The sequence below is a fragment of the Cinclus cinclus genome, chromosome 2 (assembly GCF_963662255.1).
Source record: "Cinclus cinclus chromosome 2, bCinCin1.1, whole genome shotgun sequence".
NCBI lineage: Eukaryota > Metazoa > Chordata > Aves > Passeriformes > Cinclidae > Cinclus > Cinclus cinclus.
Genome location: NC_085047.1, coordinates 70,702,047 through 70,726,870, shown reverse-complemented (window position 1 = coordinate 70,726,870; position 24,824 = coordinate 70,702,047).

The following is a 24,824-nucleotide window of genomic DNA, read 5'->3' as shown; positions in this document are numbered from 1 at the left end:
AACCATGTTCACTTTGATACTGTTTTCATACCAAATGAGGAAAATAAAAGTTTCCTCTTTGAAAACCACATGAACAGAATATAGGTTGCCCATGTTATAAAAGCAGAAGTTATATTAGAAATGTGTTCTTACAAAGAGCTCATCATTTTAGCCCTTTTTTTTTAGAATTTCACTTCTAAATTATTTTTTAAGAATTTTTTTCTGAATTCTATTTTTTAAGAGAAAAAAAGGGTAAGAGGGAAAATGTTCCAAAATATTTTACATTACCTAAACAGAAAAACTACAATAAAAGTTGACAGATGGATAAAAAGCCTTTAAAGAACTTTTTGAGATCTATAACTTTTAATATTTTTTGACTGAATAGGTAATAATCATGATTAAAAAATGCAGAGCGCAAATGACATCTTACATTTGACAAAAAAATGCAAGTGTTTTTCTATTTCCATTTTCCATGTCATATTCATATTAATCATAACTTCAACCACAAGTTTTCTACCCCTCATTTAGCAAAAGCAAATACACTTGCCTCCCCAATTTATCAGGAGTAAATATTGCGTATCAAGCACACACACAAAATAAATATCCGGTCAAATGGAAGATATGGGAATTGTTCTGACAATTAGTAAATTATTTAGTGCTAGTAATGTTGCAGCTATTTAACTGTTGCTAATTGCCCAGCTATATTTACTGAGTACCAGGAGGAAAATAAATAAATAAAAGATGCTCTGAATCACTCGTCTGTCTGAACCAAACCATCAAAGTGCGCTGCTGTGTTCAAGTTAGTTTCTCCAGAATTATAAAAATCCTCTTGCTGGAAACTTTGATTGGTAATGGCTCCTGCTCTCTAAATGCTTACGCACATATGTACATTTGCTCAAGTAAACAGTCTGTGAGACTGTGCACGTTAATAATGTGACAGATACAGAAAAGTATAAGCCTGTCTGATTCCTTTAATATTTATAAAAACCTTAATGTCTTGAAATCTGTTGTTAAGAGGTAGATCAATTTTGATATTTCTCACATTAAATTTATTGTCACTTTATATTCTGTCATCAGAAGGGACATTGAACATTTAAAGTAGAATAAAAGAACACAATCTGTACCTTAGTTCATTTCCATATTTTCTGAATGTTGAGGCTCTAAGCAATATTCATGTGAATTTGTTTCTCATTGTAGAAGATTTCAAGATCTGTTGAAAAAAGGAAAATTGAATCCAAGAATGTCTGACTTCAAGACATAAATAAATGCTAGGCCTATAGCTTTCACCTATGCCACTGACATCTAATCTGTCTGATGAAATTTAAATTTAAATATTTATACTTATTTTTCTTTTTGCTTTTCATTTTGGAAAACAAACCATAACAACACTCTTCCTTATTGATTTTACAGTTTTCTTTGTGGTCAGGAGTACCTCTTTCTCATTCTACTTCTCTTTCCCTGACCTCCACATCTACTCCTTTACCCTACCTAAGGTTGCCATGACTGCCAATCTCATGTTTTTTTTCCTTACCCATCACCAACCAACTCAGTTATTTTCTTTAACAAGTGAGCTGCAGGTACCTGACTTCAAAATAAAGCAACAGAGCCTGTGAGATGACAATAAGACGGAGTGCAGGGAAGGGGGACCATGAACATGTTGGATTGGGTCAAACCAAATTTTATTCCCTGGGAATCGATTGATTGTACCTCGTTTGTCTCAAAGTACAAATGATGTTGCATGTCTTTCTTCTTGTTACTCCCAACAGCCCCTCATTTTTGCTGAGCTGAGCTCACTTCAGTTAAGAACAGCTCATGTGAAGGCATCTGAGTCTTTTTATCACAAGGCACAGTCACCCTATTAAATGCCCTAGATTATTGTCTTGTCACAGCTGCATGCAACACCTAAGACGCTTCCTGCCATGGCACTCAAATGGCCAATTTAAAGCCATTTTCCAACATGTAATATTACCTGTGAGATCAGCAATGGTACAAAAAATAACAAAAAACAAAAAACATTTTAGTAGCCAGTTCAAATCCAGAATATGGATCTCGTAAGCATGAAGTGATGGAAGGAGGTAGAGTTGCACTGATCTAAGTGGAAAGGTGTGTGTGTGTGGTGGGAAAGTGGATATTCTGATGGTCCCAACAGGCAACCCAGGAGTAAAACATCAATCTCCTCAAAGGTGGTAATGTTACCCCTGAGTAAAAACATGTCAGCAGACCAATGTGAGGAAGCACATGCTGTTTGCTTTATGCTGTATCTCTGCAATGCTTGTTCTAGATGCAAACATATACCTCGTGTGAATCCTGGAGAGGATAAATGAAGACCAGATTGGGCAGCTGAGTGAAAGCCTCCTCCCTTTCAGCCTCCATTAAGAGAGTAGAGTTAATTTGAAATAGATTGACCAACATGCAAATCAGTAATGCACAAAGTAATCATATAATGCAAGGAATGGAAATAGAAAAACAAAAATGGGTTTGGATCAAATATTTCATTTGAATCTAAATGAATATTGGTGATCTTTCAGTACACAATATACCAAGAAAGGCAAATAGTATATTAAATTACCTACAGACAGTCCACAGTCATAAAACGTTTAGAAGAAAACACTTCTTATGGCACTCACACTTTTTATTTCTTCACTGACTCCATTAGGATATAAAAAAATAGAATACAAATGTTTTAGTCTGACAGTGAAATCTTTGATGACATTTAATTAAATAAAAAGGGACACAAGACAAAGGAAATATTACAGCATAATACCACAACAAATTAGTCCTGGATTTTACATTACTTTGACATAAAAGACAAATGCATCAGGGAAAGAATTTTTCCAAAGTACCTTTTCACTTTTGATTTAAATTTAGGATGCCTAAACCTACTGCTAAGGAAACTCCTGTGGACATGGAGCTTGCCTTGCACTTTGAGTTAACCAGGATCAGATGCCTATCAGTAGCACTATTCTGCTGTGAAAGTTTGCAAGATTCAACCTTTGGTCCATATTTAGTTAAAACAATTTTTTACGCTTAGTTTATATTCAGGGTTGAATCAAAATGGCACTGCAAATATAATCAAGAACAAATGTGGTTCATAGTAGTTGTCATCTACTCCTTTTTTTTGTTCAAAACTTGCATAGATGTCAATGCTATGTGTGACATGAGCTGTGTATGGCCTTTTCTGAGAAATATGCATAATTTCTGACTGTGCATAGTTAGCTGTACAAGAAACACATTTCATGTTTTTATTTGATTTATCTCTTCCGCTTGTCTATTTGTTCCTGTACTGACTCATAAATTTTTTAACAGGAACAAATATGATAAGAGTAATAGGCAAGTATATGTATCTACATATGTCTCTCTCTATATATACATGGGCATATGGACTCACTGAGACTATTTTGGCTGCTGGACAACTTTCTGTGTTATTAATCAGGCATTACATTGACTTTGCATTCTTTTTCTGGAAGGATATTTTGGAAGGATAATTCAAGGATATATATATATAAGGCTTGCATTCACAGAAAAGCAAAATGGCTTTATTGATTATAAGTTATCAAAGTGCAACAAAGGCACAATTATGTGTCTGAACTGTGATTATGTTTCTCATGTTCTAAAGACTATTTCTATGTGCTTACCTTTTTTCATAAGAGTGAATGCATTCTAGAGACAACTCTGTCTATAAATGTCTTTAATTTTACTTTCCTCTGTAAATTTTGAACTTATTTAAATGAATAATGATGGAAACTGTCCAAAACACACTGTTGTAAATATGATTACTGATGCTGACTATGCAATGGGAAAATTCTCCAGTTGGGAGGAAAATGAGAAGAGTAGGAGAGGAAAGACCCTATTGTAACCCCATTGTGCTGCTATAATGTTGAATAATTGTCCATGTCTCTTGGTGTCAAGGTAGCCAGGTAGTTATGCAGCCCCTTTCCATGTCCCTTTCCTCTTCCTGATCAGTGTTTCAACAAATATCTGTCATTTTGGCCAAATCACTCCTGGTTACAGTCTTGGGCTTCAGGCTGCCTGTGAGCATGGGCTTTTCTCATTAGAAAAGGGCCCTAATGAGGCTGATTTTCACACTGACTTTACACAATTAAATTCTGAAATATGCAGGAATTGTGAAAATTTGGCATTTCTGGTAATCAGGCTGTATGGACCACAAGTACCATGAAGAAACTATTTTAATTTCAGCATCATAACATTAAAACTCCTATGTGGTCTGTAGGGAATAATTTAGAATAGAAAACATTTCCATATCTATTATATTGATGTCTACATCCAACCTAGCCATTTTAGGCTCCTTTTATTGTCAACAAGTAAACATTCCCAGACAATGATTCTGCTGAACTATTTTAGATACAATTATTTTAAGGTAAGATGAAAGTTAGATGAGGTTGATCCCATTTGTAGTTCTCCACTTCAGGGAGAAATGGGGAGTTTTTTCCAACTAAAACTGGTCAGTATTTCTTTCATTTCACTTTTGTTTATTTCCATTTACTTACTAATACAGAACTCAGATTGTTCTTAATGCAACACAGACACACAAAAAATGGCCTTCTTTACCTAAAAGGTATACAATTTATTTAATTAAATAAGCAGACAATAGTTCACACATTGTCTTTTATATGCTGGTGTGAACTGGAGTCAATGTCATACTGGAGAGAGCAAAACAGCATTAAAATGATTTATCACAAGTTAATATTGTATAAAACCTTTTGATTTATCATCCAATTACTTCATTTCAACTACAAATAACTTCTTGCGCAACCACTGACTTTAAGTCCTAAGAATGTGTACGCACACGATGAGATAAAAGGAATTATTATGGTATTAACTGTAGGAAATAAAGATCAAAGGTTACCATCATGACTCTTCCTGAACTAAAACTATGCTTTGCCTCACAGTGATACTTCAACTATCCTGAAAATGTAATAAACAATACTTAAAGTGATACTTATATTGGCATTGTTTTCTCTTTAGTAATTCTGTACAAAGTTAAATTGTTTCCTTCAACAATTGCCTAAAACTTTTCAATTTTCTCCATATAGTTTGTGGCTGATTTCTTCTTTCAATCCCACTATCAAATTTGCATGCATTTTCCTCAAAACTGTGTGTTAAATCTTTCCTGGTGATATTTTGGTAAGAGCAGAGAGGTCTAGAAGTGAAAAAACACTGTTCCAAAAGTACTTTTACACTTGTTTTTACATTGAAGCATCATTATTCCTTTATGATAAGCAACAAAAATTATGTGAGTGGAACTGGAATCATAACAACCCAACAATAATAAAAAGAAATGCCCTCCATTTTTTCCTGGTTCATGAGAAGAATCTTTATTAATGTTTCAGAATGAATGTGCCCGGCTAATACTAAATAAAGTACTTTAAATAAGCTTGACAATAAAAACTTCTAAATTAATACTATTTTTCCCTTGCAAGTGGTCTTTGTTCTCTTAAACAGCTATATAAAATTATTGGTTTGAATCTGCCCACAGATAATTCATAAGCCAAATAATGACTATTCAAGGGAATTGTTGTAAACGGTCCTTTTTACTCAGCCAGACAGCTTGAAAAAAGTGAATAATACCTGTGCAGGCTTACAACCTTTCAATCTTTTTTAAAATGAGTTGTGATGGCTAAGGATTACATTGGTTGGGACAGGAAACTTTTTAGAAAGCACCATTTTCAGTGTTTGGGGACAAGTGCCTCACTGAGGCTCTGGGCACTGAGGGCTGTTCCAGTTTTTCCTTACTTTTGCCCTATTGCACCCAATCTTTTCCTAAAGTTCAAACATATGGAACTAAATAGTTTTTTGCTGTCTACTTGCAGCTGTTGGAAAATATGTATTTAGTCATTATTTTCCATTTTAAATTATGCAATTCTGGTTTTGGGGGTCTATAATAAAAAGTGTAGCCTGCTGCCTGCATCCTAGGCATTAGTCCAGAATTACTGACACAAGAGTCCTTAGACAGTTCAAAACTTAAACACCAGTCCCACAGAGCAAAGCTGCAGAAAGGAATACAGTACTGTATGTTGCTGAAATGTGCAGAGAGATGCCTAACAGTTGACTGGAAAAAAAGCCAGAGAAGACACATGTGGATATGGGGGGAAGAAGAAAATGTTTTTTTAAAAAGGGAAAAAAGCCCAAATCATGAAACATTATCTCTTCATAACATCAAAGTCGTTGTCTCAACTTTTGTTTCTTTTTGCATTCATTGTGGTTTCCAGACACCCATTATTAGTATCTGTTCTTCTACAAAGAGTCTTTCCTGACTATTGTGATCTGTACACTTTGTCACCTCTGCACATTCTCTTCAGTGGAATCTACCTGGGGGAGGTGAAGGATGTCACTGACAAGGCTTAGGCTTTCTGATGTTGCCGCAGCAACATTTTCTGATGACACAGCAGCACAAAGCACAGTGATAGCGTTCTTCACCAGTGATGCTGGTGTTCAGTGTTCAGGGTCCCATGTCCAGACAACCCAGAACATGTCTCAGACTCCGGAAAGAATGTTGCAAAACACTGCAAAACATGAAAGAGATACGTCTCCATAGATCAAGCAACAGAAAATGAAGAAATAATCACAAATATATTGCAGCTAATTTTCAAAAACTCCTTCTTTTCTTTCTTCCAACTCCCTGTTCCACAAGAAAGTGATTATTCCTTTTTTTTTCATGAGCACTCTTTGAGGTGTTAGGAAAGACAAAAACCAGGTAGAGAGCTCCGACTTGTCTAGTTGAGAGAGAAAGCAAATCTCTCCTCTTGAATAGGAAGACAAAGGGAAAAAGAGAGGGGATCTTATGATTATTGGGAGAATAAAAAAAAAAAATCAGTGTAGTTGAAATGAAGTACTCCTTACACAGATGAGAGAATAGCTCAGGAGGAGGAAAAGTATTTCAACTTTAGGGCCTTTGTCCTGGGACAAGAGATCAGCTATCACATTCCTTACTCATCAAATGTTTTGAATTTATTTGAATCAATAAGACTTTCAAATTTTGCTTGATCAAAGCAGATTCCTGTTGTTTATTTATTCATTAATTTTTCATGTCAAGTCATTTGGTTATTTTGAGGGAGGAAATGCACTTTTTTTCTCTCACAAAATCTTTCATACAGTCATATGGTGGAGGTTTTCCTAACCATTTATACATTTTCTTTTCTTTATAGATATCCTTTCATCCTTCTTATTTCTGTTTTCTTTCTCTAAGAGGAAAGAAACATTCAAATATGAAGAAATATGAAAAATTCTGAAATAGTTTTGGGTTTTTAAACCCTTCAATGTTCCTTCTAATTTAATTTTAGTAGTGGTGTCTTCTTGCCATTTACATCTGAAAGCTGTATCTCAATAAATTTTTGATTTATTGATGTAATTTAAAACCAGTGCAATACAATGACATAAAAATGTCACAAAGAATAATCAATGAAATTTACTCCTCCAAGAAGTATATGCTCTCTCATTGACACATAATTCCCTACATCACAGCACTGGATAGAAGCAGGTGGGAAACTGAGTTGACCATTGTCTGCCTTGTTGAACATCCACCATGTTGCACATTGGTTTTTTTCTTTTGATGCAATATAACTAAGAAAAAGGTTTACTTTTGGTCCTTCCCATTATGTCCACTTAGTTGTTTTCTGAAAAGACCTATTCCATATTATAAGAAAAATTTACTTTCCAGTGTTTGCTTGAGGGAGCTCAAATTTGTTGCTTTTCCAGAGTAGATACAAAATAAATCCAGCTGTCAAGTTATTTCTAACAAATTCTTACTCAAACCAAAGGTTTCTATGCTACTAGAAATTAAAACATTGTGTCCATGCAACTGACTATATTTTTTTCCCAGTTAGACTCCACATCATAAAATTGGAAAATCACAGACATGTTTGAGTTTCTAGATAGGTATGGCAAGCCAGACTTCAGAACATGTTGATGAAGGCTTGTTTTAGTCTCTTAATGTACAATCAGTCATACATCTGTATGATGACTGTAAATGCTTCAAGAGGATCCTCCACTTTGCTAGGATTAGCCAAGTGCTTGAATTTGTATATGTATTTAGCACTTGCAGGATAAGAGGTGAATTTCTTCTGCTGAAAGGCATGTGGGAAAGTAGGATTCTGATCTAGTCTTTCAGGGGCCCTTAATAACCAAGTAAGAAAAAAAGCCACCTTCATGGGGGAATTCTTACCACTACTCTTAGTCACTGGTCTTACAAAGGCAGGATTTGCCCTTTGGAGACATCTATCACTTCCCTTTGCAGACACAAAGAGCCCCCAAAAAATCCAGCTCACACTTGTTACTTTATTTTGGTTGACATGAATCCTATCCTTGGCAATTCTGACCCCTTTGCTCTAAATTTTTAGCAGTTACTGTGATTGCATTATCTTTATTGCTTACCCAACTCATTAGGACAGCTGATGGCTGAGATGGTAAACATCTTTTCATCAAAACATTGCGCTTCCATGGACATGGCATGTCAAATACGTGTTCAAATACATGTTGCATGGTACTGGTTCCTCTTGAATTGATGATTCAAGGCATCCAGTTTTATATGCTGCCCTGCATTTTATTCAATTTCTCTTAAGAAATTTATGGGCAGTGTATAAGTATTAAGAAAATGTCCTTGTCATTCTTTGTAAGTCTATATCAGGAACTATGATAGGAGCAAATACTGTATATTTAATATAATTTAAAGACATGCTTTATAAAAATGACCTATTGAACTATGTATATTAAGTAAATAAATCACTTCTTTCCTATTTATCTGAAAAAAGAGCATTTGGCTATATTTGGCTTATTCAAAATATGGTAAAACGTTGTCTTCTTTTGTTTGTCTCTTGACACACAAACTAGATTTAAACCAACAGAGAGATAACACTCCTACCACTGGAAGAATGATGTGCTATATCAAAGTGAACTTTGAACATACATTGTATGCTTAAGAGTGTACTGAAATGCATGCTGTAAAGGTGGTAAATGAATACAACGAAACAGTTCAGAGGACTCAGATGTCACACTGAACAAAACCCCCAACAAACCAAACCCCAGTTCTATTGGATTTCTAGACTGAAATCAGCTGAAGCACTCACATAGTGTCCCTGCTATGGTGTCCTGGTGGCAAGCTTGGAACTAAATGGTCTTTAAGGTTTTTAACTGAAACCATTATAGGTTCCTACGGTAGAAGTTGCACAGGGGCTTGGATACAGACAGGCAGCAAGGAGTTCTGGGCTCATGACAGTGGATAAGAACAACCTGCTCTGTGGTCTCACACAAGTTAACTTCTGTGATCTATTTTTATTCCCCCCAACACCCCCACCCCCCACCCCTTAGTAAAATTGGTATAATTTAGATTTGCTTATTTCCATAGGGTAATTCTGCAGGGTCAGAATGTCATTTGAGTACTGAAAGGCAAAGCAAGCCACTTACACCATGCTCAGTTTTGAAGATGGACATGTTTATGTCCATCCAGGGCAGGTATGAAGGTGTGAGGGAAGCTGGATAATAAGGATACTGTAAAACTGCTTCTTTTGATTTTCTGTTCTGAGATACAGCCCAAGGTTTTTTCTTCTTTCTTTCTTCTTTCTTTCTTCTTTCTTTCTTCTTTCTTTCTTCTTTCTTTCTTCTTTCTTTCTTCTTTCTTTCTTCTTTTTTTTTTTTTCTTCAGGCTATACAATCAAACATAAAATATGACTCTGCCACCTGTCAGTATAAAATATTTCTGTCCTGTGAAAATCCTGATGCTTTCTAGCTGATGAAGCATCTTGCCAAAGGCTGTTGGGCAGGTGAAGAAAACTTCCTGCTCTGGTGTGCTGCACGGCTATCATGTTCTGATACCTAGGTTGAATTCACTATGGCTAAATTAAGACTCAGGAAGATTTTCCTCAGGTTTATAAAGTTCTGTTTGGCATGTATCCCAGCAACTGCAAGCAAAGAAACTTCCCTGTTTGCTGCTGGGTTTGCCTTGCTAGAGCTGTCTTTGTGGCCTCTACAATCTTCATATTTCAAGATTCTTCAGTGCATGTTCCCACTGTAACTACTGGATTCTTTTTTAAAGAAAAATAATTTATAGCAGGCATTAGACAATGTTAGCATCCTCTTTTTAGCTAATTCATCCTCTTTTTAGCAAGGGAGGCCATTAAGCAAGGACCTCTTCTCTCTGTTGTCCTAAGGATTATTTGTATATTAGGGGGATTGCGTGCATAGTTGTGAACAAGCACAGACCAAGGCAGATCACTTCACCCAAAGATTGTCTTCTAAACCAGACAATGAATTCAAACAAACTGGAGGTCAGCAACTGAGAAAAAAACAACAAAAAAAAAATGCCAGAACTAGTTAGGAGTCATCTGGATTTAGAAAGAGGATATTTATAGATAAAAATTATTTATGAGTAAAGAGAAGCATGTGATATGCAGTTTAAGAGATATGACTAAGAAAAAGTGAAAAAAAGAAGGGTTTATTTTGCTTAATGAAAAGAGGGAATTTTTTTTTTTTACCCCAAATTTAATAATTAGAAGGCAGAGTAGATTTCTGTATGAAAACACAGCAAAGAGCAATCTCTGTCATTTTACCACCAGCCAAACTTGCTGAGGTCAGCTCCTGGCCAAAGTGTATGGTTGACCTCAGCAAGTTTACCTTGTGGTAAAACTAACAGGCTTTGATCTTTACTTTGTTTTCACCTCAGGACAGCTCCTGCTTGTTAGTTACCTGAAGGTAAAAATCACACCTTCTTTTATCACCAAAGCTAAGTCTGTGAAGCAAATAGACTGGAAATAAGAAGAAATGAGAGCTGATATATGGCATATAGACATCAAAGGAGGGGATGTAGGGCTTATTTTGCTTTCTCAAGAGGAAAAAGAAAATTTAGAAATACCATAACAGGCAGAATATATTGCAGAAATGGTAAGTATATTTAAATAATATGCATAAGTACTTCATAGTAGTATTTTAGACTGAAAAACAAAAAAAAACAAAAAAAAGCAAAAAAAAGCAAAAATCAAACAAAAAAAACCAAAAAAAAACCAACCAAAGACAAAAACAAGAAAATATGAAAAATAAGGTAAGAAAACAAGGAAATTAAGGGTAGAGTAATGATGTGGAGCTAACATAAAAAATAAGAATCTGTAAGGAAAAACCTGAGATGGGCTGCATTTGGAAGTGCACTGGATGGTGAAGCTAAAAGAGCTAGCACATGCAAGAAGCCCATGACTGTGTTAGGATAGCAAAATGGCATTGCAGCACACCAGGGGTGGACTGATTTTGGCCATGGGAAATCCAATAGAATGTGGTCATGAACCAAGCTCACAGGGGAGCTGCAGGTGATAGCACAGAACATTGAGGACTACTTTCTCCTGAGAAGTTTTGCCAGCTGAATTGTTTCACTGAGAAGGAGGTTAAAAAATGCTCAAAAAAGGGAGGATTTCATCAGAAGACTCAGTGATGGAACCTAAGGAAAGCAGGAATCTAGAAGAAAGAGCAGGTGGGGAGCCACTGCTTAGTCTTGCTCTTCTTTTGGCTATGAAAGCATGCACTCAAAAATGTTTGCCATTTAATATCTGATGAATTTCTATAATTTCTCTGGTGGTCCAGATTGCTGTAATTATTTCAGTACTGTCATAAATAATTGAGGTTTGCCTAGTTTTGGGGTTTGGGGATTTTTTTTGGGTGGTTGGTTCCTCTCTTTTAATCAGGATCATACTTCTGTGAGTCCTAATTTAGTCAGGTTATATATTTCAGAGCAAACAGCTTGCTTTGCCCAAGTACTTCTGTGAACTGAACACTCTGCCCTGAGGCAAGCAAATCCAAAGCCAAAGAGGGATGCACCCTTCATATTCCGCTAATTGATTGAAGGGGCAAATGATCTATAGGAAAAGTTGCATCATTAACTTAATTGAGGGCAAAGCCTAATTAGAGGGGAAATGAAGTAGACAGAGCCAGAGACACAGCAGGCCTTCATGTGAGATGTCAACAAACAGACATTGTAACTAAAACCAGACAGAAACCAAAGCACTTCATTTACATCTTTAATTTCAATGTGAAAACATTTACAATGATTGTGATTTGTTCGTGAGATCGCAGAGGAATGCAAAAATTTAACAAAGCTGAAATCAACAGGTTTTAGAGTTTCAGAAAAAAAATCAACTGACTAAAGCTGTTTTAAAAATTCTTGAGCAAACTGACTGAAGTTACTTAAGACTACGTTTGTGCTTCTCTAGTATATTTGAACTCTACATTCCTGAGGAAATCCAACAAGAACTGCACCAGGAATTTTACAGTAGTGAGTAAATAAACCAAGTAAATTGTGGTGGACCATATTGCTTCAGTTTGACTCTACGGAAATCCTGAATGAAGAGACAAAATGTCACTTTTTTACATTTGTTCTTTAAATGGTTACCCTGTGCAGTTATTTTTCTGGTGTTTCCTTGCTTGCACAAAGAGGCTTCACCTCTCAGAATCACAAGTTCCTGAGCTGTTAAATTCTAGAGGCTTGTTAAGTATTTTAAACATTAGTTTAATATCTGAACTAAAACAGGTGCCAGAGGTCTTTTCAGGACCTTTTCTACTGTGTTTTAGGGGCTTTTTTTTTTGGCATGCAGCTCCTTTTTTTACCAACTACAGGAATACAAACAAAACCTTTTCATGAGAAAAGCCACTTAAGTGAAATGAGGAATGCAAGCAGACATGTTTTGCCTACAGCGCATGTCTTTAAAGTATATAGGCATTATTGTACAATTCAGCTGCACTCATATGGGTATCAAGAACTCTTTCAAAAGCTGGGCTTTGAGCCCGCTCACATATATGCACTAATTTTTGTGAATATATCTAATTAAATAGTGTGTAGGTATGTTAATAAATGGAAAGCATAAATTATTTTCATTGTGATAACAAAGCCTCCACACAGCCAGGAAAATCATCACGCACCAATTAACCAAAATATTTTTGAGATGTCCACTTTTGTATTCTGAGGAAAATGATCAACAGTTTGCAGCTTCACAAACCTCACATTTTGTTAATCAGTGTAATTATTTACCAAACAACAGACTCGTCCACCTGTTTACGGCAACTGGACATTAAATAGATGCTTCTGCATCTGTATTTTATTCTTCATAGTTTTTGTCCTCACGACAACCAACACAATCAATATAACCACCCTCGTGTCCCATCTCCTTCCATGCAGGTCAGTACTTAGCCTTGAAACTTTGGCCTGGATCTGCTGATACAGCTCTGAAACAAGAAAACTCCCAATGACTTCTTGGAAAATTTTATTAGCATTGGATCACCATGTCATTCTCAAATGCATTTGAGTTTATCTTTAACAGAAGTGAGACCCCCTGATCCAACCAAGACCCTGGCTCCCTTGTAATTCCAAATCTCCCATGCAAAGCTTGAAAACACTTTATGCAGAAGGCAGGAGGAGGCTGCACTGAGTACAGTGTTCGTGATTCTGCATGTTGTGTGACAGGGTGCACTAAATGCTCCTAAAAGTTAGCCTAAAACAAATGCATATTGTGCCATTTGTGAGTCTAAAGACCTTCAGGGCAAATCCCCCTTTAATTCCCTTAAACTACATTAACTCAAAGCTCATTTTGGTGGAAGATAGGATTTATAAAATTAAGGGTTTCAAGACAGCAAAAATTGCAGCAGTCTACAAAGCACTGGAGTAGTCTTCCCTATTTCAGCTTTATAGAAAAGTTTACAGTAAACTATGTAATAAGAGGAAATCCTACTTGGATCATACTGGAGTACAATAGTTGAATGTTAACACATTTATTATCACCTGTCACATCCCTATGAATGCATCATTGTGAGCATGCATTTGGATCTAGGACAGCATCATTAATCATCGTTCAAAAAAAAAAAAAACCCACAGTAGTTAATTATTTGTCTCAACATATTGCATTTAAATTATCCTCCTCATTAAATCAATTATGAAACAATGTAAGTATCCTAATTGAGCTACTAAGAACAAGAACACTGTTGCAAAATAGAAATGGAAAGATACTACCAAATGCCATCCTGATTTTCAAGTACATAAAGTGTATTTCTTTTTACCAGAATTCATGCAGCTTGGGAATTAAATTAGGAAATCTTTCCAGGGTGTATTAGCTGGGGTTTGGCAATATGCTGCCTTTGTTATGTGGCTTTTTACAGCTTGGAACACATGCAGAACCTACTCATGTGTGCTTGTACTATAGACTGTAAACATATCTTATGATGTAAAGAATTTTTTAATACTTCCCAATGAAATATGGAAAACAATGACAGCTATTGAAACCCTTATGTTTTTGAAAACATGGTATCTGTACATTAAGCTAATTTTCTCAAGAGTGGCATTCAGTGAAGCAAATATTGACTTGTGTACATCTGAATTTATGTGTCCCAGGCTCCCCTTATAGTAAGCAGACAGAAACAAACAGTTTTAAGGTGTAGTTCATCTGACTTATTTTAGATACCTGCTTTGGGACAAGATCATATTTTAGTAGTACCTATTCTTTTCCCATTGATCCAAAAGGAAGACCAAGACTTTCAGGTGTCAAGATAAGGTTGTCTGCACTTCAGTAATTTAAATTTCAGCCTAAGACCCATCAGCCTGGTTTATAACACAATACAGGCAATATGAACTTGAAAGCTCAAAGGGAACAATGAAGACATGCAGGCCTTTGATTTTTTACACCTGCAGCATCATAGAAAGTGTAAAGCTCTATGAAGGACTTGATTGTAAGAGTGGTGGGACACAGCCTAGCAAAGCAATACAGGAGATAACAGAAAATACTGCAAACTGTTCTATAGATGGAAATAGTCTTATAAACAACAATTTGTAGAAAAGATGGTTCTTCCAAATAATTTCTGCTAATATTTTCTATTTCTTTTAAATTTACTTTTGTTTTGACAAGGTTCCCATAAAAATATAAGTATTTCAACTGCTGTTGTTGGTCTTTTTATAGTAAAATTCTACTGTGATCTCTTACTGCAGTACTAATTTCATCAAGTACATGAAATCACTCTAGCTACTTTGAAGTCTCAAATTTAATGTCAGCTGGAGCTTGAATTAACTTCAACATTTCAGCAAAATGTTTTCTTATGCTCCTTACTCAGAAAGGAAAAATATATTATTTAGGGAATGGGGGTTTTTTGCTGTCTCTATCAGTTTATTTATTTATTTATTTATTTATTTATTTATTTATTTATAGGTAAAAACACTGTAAGGATGATTCACTTCAGCAACAAATCTGTCCTACCTTCAGTACTAATTGAGCAATGTTTGCCTCTTTTTCAGGCACGTTAGCCACAGACCAGTCACTGTTTTGCCAAGTGCATGCAATCTTGTCTGAATGGTGCCTAGAGCAGCTTTTTGGTCTGATTGACTCTTGTTTTCTTAATAGGGCCACTTTTCCATATAGGAAGTCTTAGGTAGCTTAGGCCTGATGGTCTTCTCCTCTGACAGAAAGAAATAGTCCCTGGCAAAATGTAGAATTACACAGTGTGGGGCAGTCCATTCATTCTCAGCTTTCTGTTCCACATCAGGGTAATCAGGAGCATAGCAAATATCTCCATCTTCAGAAGTGAAAATCTAATTCTGAGCATTGCCCTCCACTGAATAAGAACTCTTTCCATCATCTTTTCCTGCATAGCAGTTACTGGTAGATCTATTTCTCTTCTGCCTCACAATTAGCAACAGGAAGATCTATCTAATTTTTTATCTTTTGAAATGTTCTGAATAAAATTAGGCATGTTACACATTTTGTTAGTTTTGTGGGTTTTATAGAGGGTTTTTTGGGTTTTGTGGTTTTTTATTTTTTATTTTTTAAACAGGGGGGTTTTAATACTAAAAACAGCCAAAACAGCCCTTGCAAAATGAGCTAATGAGCTGCAATCTACAGGGTTTTTTTTGGTTTTTTTGTCAAGAAATTTTTAAAATAAACATGGGGAAAAAAAATCCGAAAAATATCGATTTGTTTCATAGAAACCATAATCAATGTTAATTTTAAAATATATTTTCTATATGTCTATTGTAAATTCTGTCTTCCAAGTTTTCTATAAAAACTAACATTTGTCAACAATTACCACTTGGTGGTATATAGCACTTCTTTAAAAATGTTTGGAGATACCTACTGTGCATTAACTATGGGCAAATGTTGATTGTTAATAGCTTTTATTATATGTGGTCTTGTTATTGGTGAAAGCATGATGAACTTTCAGAATAATTTCATGCTAAATCACAACTCATTTTGTTTTTAACAGCCCTGTAAATAGTTGCATTAAACTTGCAAAACAAAACTCTAAATCCAGTAAAGAATAAACCATGTAGAATTAATTGACTTAGGAATGGTTTCTTTTCCTCACTCTCTGCACACACTAAAATTCAGCTCACTGTTCATTTAATAAGTTGATTACAATTACAGGACATAGATTGTTAATTAGGAACTAAACGCCACTTTCCACATAAAATATGCAAACTAATATTTTGTGCAAACAAATGTGGAGTTTTGTGGACACGGTAGCAAAGCAAATTTGTCTGATTTGCCAGATTTACCAAATTGTCAAATTGCTTTTGGATTGAGGATGCACAGACTCTTTGTGAGCTTCCCACAGACAAAGGCACACTGATCCTCAGCACACTGACAGCAACAGAGCCAGTTGCTGCTGCCTTCAGTGCAAGGAAGCTTCAGCCCAGAACACAGAAACATTGGCTAACATGAAGGAATAGGGGCAGCCTTGTTAGCCGGGCTCTTTCCCAGGAAGTCAGGAGCTGATCAGCTCTACTCTCAGCAGGAGATGTCAACAAAGTCTATAGAAATTATGATGGGCGTTTCAGATTACATGAAGAAATTGTGACTTTCTCAGAAAGGTCATATGTAAAACATCCTCCTTAAATACATTCTCCTCTAATTAGATCAGCAGTTTACACAATATAATTTATTTTAGACATTGCTTCTTAACAAATAACTGAAAAAACATCCGTAAAAGATGTTTTAGAAAGAAAATAGAAGTCAAAGCAAGTAAAACAAAACAAAAGGAAAATAATAAGAACTTAAAACTCAATTTAAAATTACAAAAAAAAAAAAGAAAAAGAAAAAGAAAAGTCCTGCTCCTCTTTCTGCTGGGAGGTGGGCTTTGCCCACAGAGAAATTAGAGGGGCTATTATAGTGGTGGTAATAGACACAGTATTTTCAATACCTCTTTGTGGCAAAGAGGGAAAAAAAAAACCACAATCAAACCCTCCTGCTGCCTGAGGCATGCTCCTGAGCAAAACCCAGCTCCTTAGGTTTGGGTCAAGGAAGACAGGATTTGGCTCAACAGGATGCATGAGTGGATTAACATGACAAATTAACTGTTAATCCAAGTAGCACCAACTATTAATAAACTCCTCATGAACACTGCCTTAGTGGTTTGAACTCTCAGCTCCCGGGGTGTTTTGAGTTTGGGGGGTGAATATGAACTACTCCCCTGTCAGAGGCACACGTAGTGGTCATCTGGGTGAACAAATAGAGGTGAGTCCATCCCACAGCCTTCATAAAGGTGTTGTATTCTGTAAGAACATGGACAAAGCACTTCAGACTTTGGATCTGAAAGAAAGAAGTTATTTTGGCAGGGGAAATGAGTTGTAGGGAAGTACTCACAACCTGCCACTTTATCCATGTTGGCATAATAGCTACTAGCTATTAATGCTTTTCCACTGGAGAGATCTGACTGTCTTTTTCTTTTTTTTTCTTTAAGCCCTACAAAGTATTATCCTATTATTTTGTTAGCAATTGGTTATCAAATCAGTAAAAAGTATTTTAGATACCATTGGGGGGTTTCCTTTACTTCTTTGGAAATGTGAATTAGTCTAACTATTCCTTGAATCCACCAGGATTTCAGTTTGCAAGTTTGGGCTTACTTATCTTGCAGTCAGTGGAAAATCTCCATGAATATAACTAGAGGAAAAGGGATTTCAACCACATTAGTTAAAGTTCAAGTTTTCCAATTTATATCTGTATGAGGAGAAAAAAGATTGCAAAAATACTTTAATATACATTTTCATTCCAAGGGCTTATTTTATTTAAATAATTCAATTTTTAATTTAAATGAAAAAGAACAACAGGTATGTGACTCAAGTGCCAACTAAAACAGGTACCTTGGACATAATTGCACAAGTAAATCTACTTTTGCCTTTACTGAGTGTTTGGCTCTATCAGTTTAATGAGAATTTTATTCTGAGTGATGACTGCAGGACTAGGTCCTCCATCTCTAGTGACTGAATGTCTCAGATATGTTTCAGTCTTACAGCTAGTTTTCATCCATGAACCTCTATATATTTACATTAGCAAGCTTTTATTGTCCAATAAAAGAAAGTATGCCAAATTTTGCCTGAACACAAAGTATAAAATACTGCAGAGAAATACGTAGCCAGTATAATGATAAGAAGTTTTTCATTTGTACATTTGTAAACTGTGTTTTAAATTACTCTTTAAACAATGTATACTTATAAGGGAGGGCCTTTGCTTATTTCTTAAATTCAAAAGGATTCAAGAATTACATTGTTTCCAAGACTTGAAGCATTTGTTTTGTTTCCCATGGTATATGAAACCTTGGAAATGGATCGTAATTAAACAATTCTAATTTTATTTTAAAAAGAAAACAAATGAAAATATAAAAGTTAAAGAAAGATTACTTTTTGGAAACAAACAAACAAAAAACTAAACTAAAAAAACCCCCACACCCAGACCAAAACCCTGAACTCAACAGGGTTGCAAGAGAAGAGCAAGAGCAAAAGTTCATTTCAATATAGTGATTTATAGGGAAAGGCTCAGCAGCTTACATAAAACCAAAAGGGGAAGTAGTCGAACATTGGGTCAAATCTCCATTCACATGTTTTGTAATAAAAGGCTGACTGTAGCCTTTGAGCCTTGCTTCCAGTCACAGACAATGGCAATTGCAGAGCAAGACTAATAACAGGATTTAGCATAAACCCACCACAGGAAGTGAACAGTTGTACTGGCAAATAATTAGCCATGGAACTTTTTATGGCAACATCAGGATGGTCTCTGTGCTTTAAAGCCTTGTCTGCAATTGTGATCAGGAAAAAAAAAAAAAACAAACTCACTTCTCCTTCCTTGTAGAAGACTTCTAGCTGTAGATAATGTTTTACAATATTTTAATAATTTGTCTCCTAATTTAGTAGCAATCGTGTAGGTATTGAATTTGCATTTGAAGGTTTTTCAAAAATGTTATTTCTTTTTCTTTTTTTTGCCCTCACTGATGCTTTTTATTGCAAGGTAAATTGTGTTTATTTTGCATGGCTAACAAGTGGGTTCAAAGCAACACTTTGATCTTGAACCCCTGCCAGATTCCAAGAGCTGAAAGCCCCCCTGTGCAGTAAAGTAGACCTGTACTCACAAAGCCTGGCTAATTTGCAAAGGAATGTCAAAATTACTGGCACAGCTGACTACTGTGGTGCAGTACAGTCTATAGTTTTTCTAATGAATGGAAATCTGCTTTTCTCCATATATTTACTTGTCACTTGTTAGAAAATTAATTTTGAATTGTCTAGACAAGGAATTTTTGTCATTGTATTAAAACAAACAAAATAAATAACATTTTAAAAACAGACCTGCTACTGTGATATCTTTACTGTTCATAAGAGATAATCTTCTGGTAGCCAAAACAACTGGGTCTGAAGAAAGCAGCTCTATCAGTTCCTTTGCATTTCACAAAAACTGCAAAGAATTCAAAGAATTTTAGCTAGGGAAGAATATGTAGGTTTTGTGTAAGTGCTCTGAATACATTTCTATACCTTTTATCTTCATCCATTCTGCCTTGTGAGAATGATATTCCTTCTCTTGGAAGTGAGATACATTAATGAATCTGAACAAAACTCCATCTCATTTCCATTGCCTTTGTGTATCTGCTTCCTAGACAAACCCTGAAAAGCCAAAAAAAAAAAAACAAACAAAAAAAAAAAAAAAAAAAAAAAAAAAAAAAAAAAAGCAAAAAACCTCCCAAAACTGAAACCAACTCAAAAAAAATTGGGAAAAAAAAAAAATCAAACATACAATCTCCCCATACAACAAACAAAGTCACCAACCACACCACCTGTGAGGAGGCTGTTTTCTTAGTGTATTAACTCAGAATTCAAGAAACCAGAATTATTTAAGATGAGGGTAGAAACTTCATGGTCAATTGTTTGTATGTGCATCACTAGACTACTTTAGTGAAGAAAAGCAATGACAAAATCTCTGTATGCTGAATCACAGTGGAACTTGAGAAACAGATGTTCAGAACTGCACAGGGCTTGTCTATAAACCTGAATCTGACTCTGTAGAGGTCAAGGAGAGTGCAAGGTACCTCAGACTTCCTAAAGACTGCAAATTATGACTTCAGTGATCAGCTGGGTGCTCAGCCTACACCATGGGATACATGAAAAAAAGAAAATACCAGCAAAGTTTCCATGCCTTTCAGGGTTTAGACTATATCTGGTTAGCTGCTAATGAAAGTGTAGTGTATTCCTGTATAGGGTTTTTATCTTTTTTTTTCCTTTGTGTAAATAAGCAAGATTCACAAACGGATGGAGAAAGGAAATAGTATTGGCTACAATGCCACAAGTAAGGAACTGAGGCACAGAAAAATTACCAGCAGGATTTTCAGAAGGATTAAAGCAGCATGATTTTATTGACTGTGCTACATTAACATCAAATGTGGTTTGACCCTCAGTGGTTTCTTCAAAGTAAGACTGGAAACAGAACAGGAACCAAACACAGGTCAATACTCAAGCCACAAAACCATAATTACTCTCCTTATTTCTTTTCTATATTTAGGAGGGAAAAAATAGAGTGGCACATGTGCCTGTAGGGTAACCTGTCATGCTGCTAAGTCTCTACTTATGCAACTTCAGTCCCTCTCATTTTAACTAACTCTAATTTTGAATGCTGTCTTTGGCATTCTGCCTTGGACTTCTCACAAGGCTTTTTTTGTGGTATTTTTTTTTCTTTATTTTCTTCCTCTTATGAGAAGGGAGATAGTAAATGTGAATAATTATTTGTCCATAAAGAACAGAGCTTTTGTAGTCACATTTGGCATCTTCTTACTTTAAAAAAGTTTGGACTAAACCCATGACATATGACATTTATACTATGAAAATCCCTAAGAATCCAAGTGAATCATTCATTTGAGCTTCCAGCAAGAAGTAATGATTTTTAATGTTCTGTTCATGGGACTTATTTTCTGTGTTGTTTTGTTTGCATACTTGGAGAATTATGCTATGAACACTAAAATTAGAAATTCCATTTTTTGGATGATTTCATACAAGATATCTAGATCAAACTATGAATTGAATAAAATAATTTTGAAAAAGATAAATTTGTCTCAGGATAGTTACAGAAATACAATATCCATTCAAGGGGAATGTGTAAAGTGTGAAAGTTCTGGAATGCAGTATATACTATGTCTACATATTTAGAGAGGAAGAGAACAGAGAAAAGTCATTAAAGGAATGGAGAACAGGGCCAGATATTGAATTCAAAATTCACCCACAAACCTGTATCACAAGCAGGAAGTGGATCAATAATACTATAGTTTTTCTGCCATGTTTTATGGCTAGCACTGTCTGTGAAGACTGAAGTGCATCTTTCTTCCATTAACTGCAATTATATGTATAAAATCATGTTTTCCTCAGCATGTAAGGTTTATATCTAGAAATTCATTGTTATATTTACCTGCATAACAAAATAACAGTAGCACTAACAATAATAACTTAGTGTGCATTTGCAACTGACTGCTACGAAGTCAGCAGAATTGTGTTGGAAAATGCATCAGCGTCAGGAAAGAGCCAGTATATTTACAAACAAAATAGTCACTGACAGTGCCTTGGGTATGTAGAAAATTATTCTTTTGTTTTTCAAATTTCCCTTTTATATGTCAACTTATAAACTCAGATAAAATGTCAACTTAGCTGGAAGTGGCATATCAAATGCAGGAAGAAAGATTCTTATCTTGATCATTCTATTAGTATTAATTGATTATTTTTTAATTTATGTAGGATGAATTTTTCTGAAGTGGTTGTGTTGGAATAAAAAAAAATGGGAAGTTCCATGAAAACAAAGAAATTTATTTTCATAATTTCTTCCATAATTAAATGCATCTGCAATAAAAAAAATCATTATTGAGAATTTTTTTAAATGAAGTTCCAAAGAAAAATGTTTCTCTGAGATATAGTAGTAAATATTTTTATAATAATTTGTTAAAAAAATGCCAACTGTTTGCTAATGAAGTTTGTAGGTGAAAAAAAAGAAGCCAACGGAATGATAAATGTCAGTAGAGTTCATCTTAAGTGTTCCCCATATCCTTTGATAGCGGTCAAGCAGAAATAATATATATTATGAAATATCAGGAGAAACAATTCAGGCCACACTTTAAGGATGAGAAATTATTTCAGTCATTGTCATCTAAGAAAGGACCATAATAGGAAAAGACCTAAAATGATTCTGGAATTTATGAGCAGGAAATATGAAGTAGCTGTAAGGGGATCAAATTGCCTCTGTTGTAGCTATTACTGCAACCCTGAGTCCAGACCCAGAATCCACACCTGAAGGATGTGTTATTGCATTAGAGGGAGCATGCACCAGAGACGAGACAAATACAGAAAAGGACAAATAAGCAAGGATTGGAAACTGTGTGTTATTGCTAAAGATTTAATGAGGTCACATTTATAGAGGAAGGATTTTCAGTGCTGTATGAAGTAAAAAGTTGACAAGAGGCAGCCTAGAAATCCTGCATATTGTTTAAAAGCAGTGGCAGTTAATCCCCTGAGATAAAGCTCCCTAACACTTGCAATATACCAACCACATATGTAACACAGGATCTGAGTGTTCTCACAGCACAGCTAGTGGGCTGGAAGCAGATATCAATCCAAGAGGACCTCACAGCTCCAGTGAAGAGGTCACATGGATTATCACAGCAGGCCATCAGCCCAGTGCAGCCAGATGATGTGCATGTGTGTGCTCAGAGCAATAGTTGTGCAAAACCTGAAGGATGAAGACCTCCTCTGTTTTGTCTCTTCTCTCTTCTCGTGGAAAAACTGATCCCTGCATCCTGGACACAGGATTGAGGGTCTCAGGTACATTAAGCAGGATCTCCATTCACTTTGATCACTTCGTCCAATTGTCAGCAGAGAGGAACAAGGATCTCAGCAGGGCAATTTATCCCATCCTGGTAAGCGTCAAAGCTAAACAAGAATGCTTCACTCAGATATTGACTTAGCACAGAAGAGAAGGTAGAATGAGTTGTGTGTATAATGAATAATGGTTACATAGGTCCAGCTGCTGATGTCCTCACTTGAGAGAGAAATAAGCACTTTTTGGACTCAATTCATCCGGCCTCCTTTAGATATATTCTCTAAACTAAAATTAAAAGTGTGAGAGAATTATGTAACTGGAGTCTTGAAAATGAGTTTGCCCTGCATATAACTGCATTCTAACAGCCGACCTTCATATTAGGTGTCTTAAATTTAAAATATTAAATGCAAAGACTACAGATCCCACAAAACATGAAATTATTTTTACTTTTAGGTCTTTGTCTTCAGGACACGGGTGGTATCAAAGAGAAAACAGTGAACAAAAACTCACAGAAGAGGAGGGAAACCACAGAAGAGTGGCTTACCTCAGTAAAAGAATTAATGACTCAGAATGATACAGAAGGTGGAAAAAAATGGAGTAAAATTCTTCCTGTGAGCCCTCACTCCAAGACAAGTCAACATTAACATGTGTCTTTGACAATCTGTGCATGCACTGACAGGCGTCCTGATGCATTCACAATAATTTTTTGGAATTGGCACTGAGCCCTGAATTACATAAAGAAGGAAAAATAGCTAAAAGTTTTAAAGAAATGGTGTTGTAATTAAAAGCATATAATTAGCAAAACTAGGAGGCAAAGGTAAAGAGAAAATTGTTGCTTTTCTCTTGAAATTATTATAGTCAGATTCATTCTATTTGTCGTATACTTTATATGAGGTTTATTTGAAATCTCATGGTCTGGTCTTACAGGAAAACTTAGTTTAGAAACTCATCAAGTGAATTCTGAGAAAACAGATGAGCACTATGAAAACATTCCACCCTGAAAATTTACTTAGCCTAGAAGAAAGGGACCGAATATTAGGGAATAATCTTTTTCTGAAGTATTAATTTTAGTACCAAAGAAAACAAAATACGTTCAAGAGACACTTGATAGCAAATAAGCATTTCTGTAAACTAAGATGCTGTGCAATCTAACTGATTATATGCATTTCAAAACTAAAGACTGACTGTAAATTGGAAGCATCAGGATCATTCCTCAACTTTGAGACCACCTGATATGTAAGAGCCCAAAATTATATTATCTAACTCTCTTATTCTTTAAAACTCAGTCCCTGTTGGGAGTTGCTAACTCTCCCACCAGGCCCAGAAGCTCTTGGAAGATTCTGTCACAGGAAAAAAATATGACAGGGGCAGTTCTAGCAGAGCCACAGTATGGCTAAACACAGTTCCAAGCCCAAAGATCTCATAATTAATCAGTATAAAATGCAATATTAGAGCTCAGTGCTCTTAACAATCACTACCACACAAGATCTTACTTCCATACATACTGATGATTTCTACAAGGAGTGATTGGGCTGTGTGTAAGAGTAAGCTAAACTATGTGAGTATGTTTGCCTGGTCAAGACCATGCAGCACTGAACTTGTCCCAGGCACAGCGAGCAGAAATTAAATGCTGTAGCTTCTATTTTGTGCAAAGAGTGAGGAGGAGTACAAGACTAAAGGCATATCACACATATCTCTATCTATTTGTATGCATTCACACACAAACAGACACACACATATATTTGTATATAGATATATAAA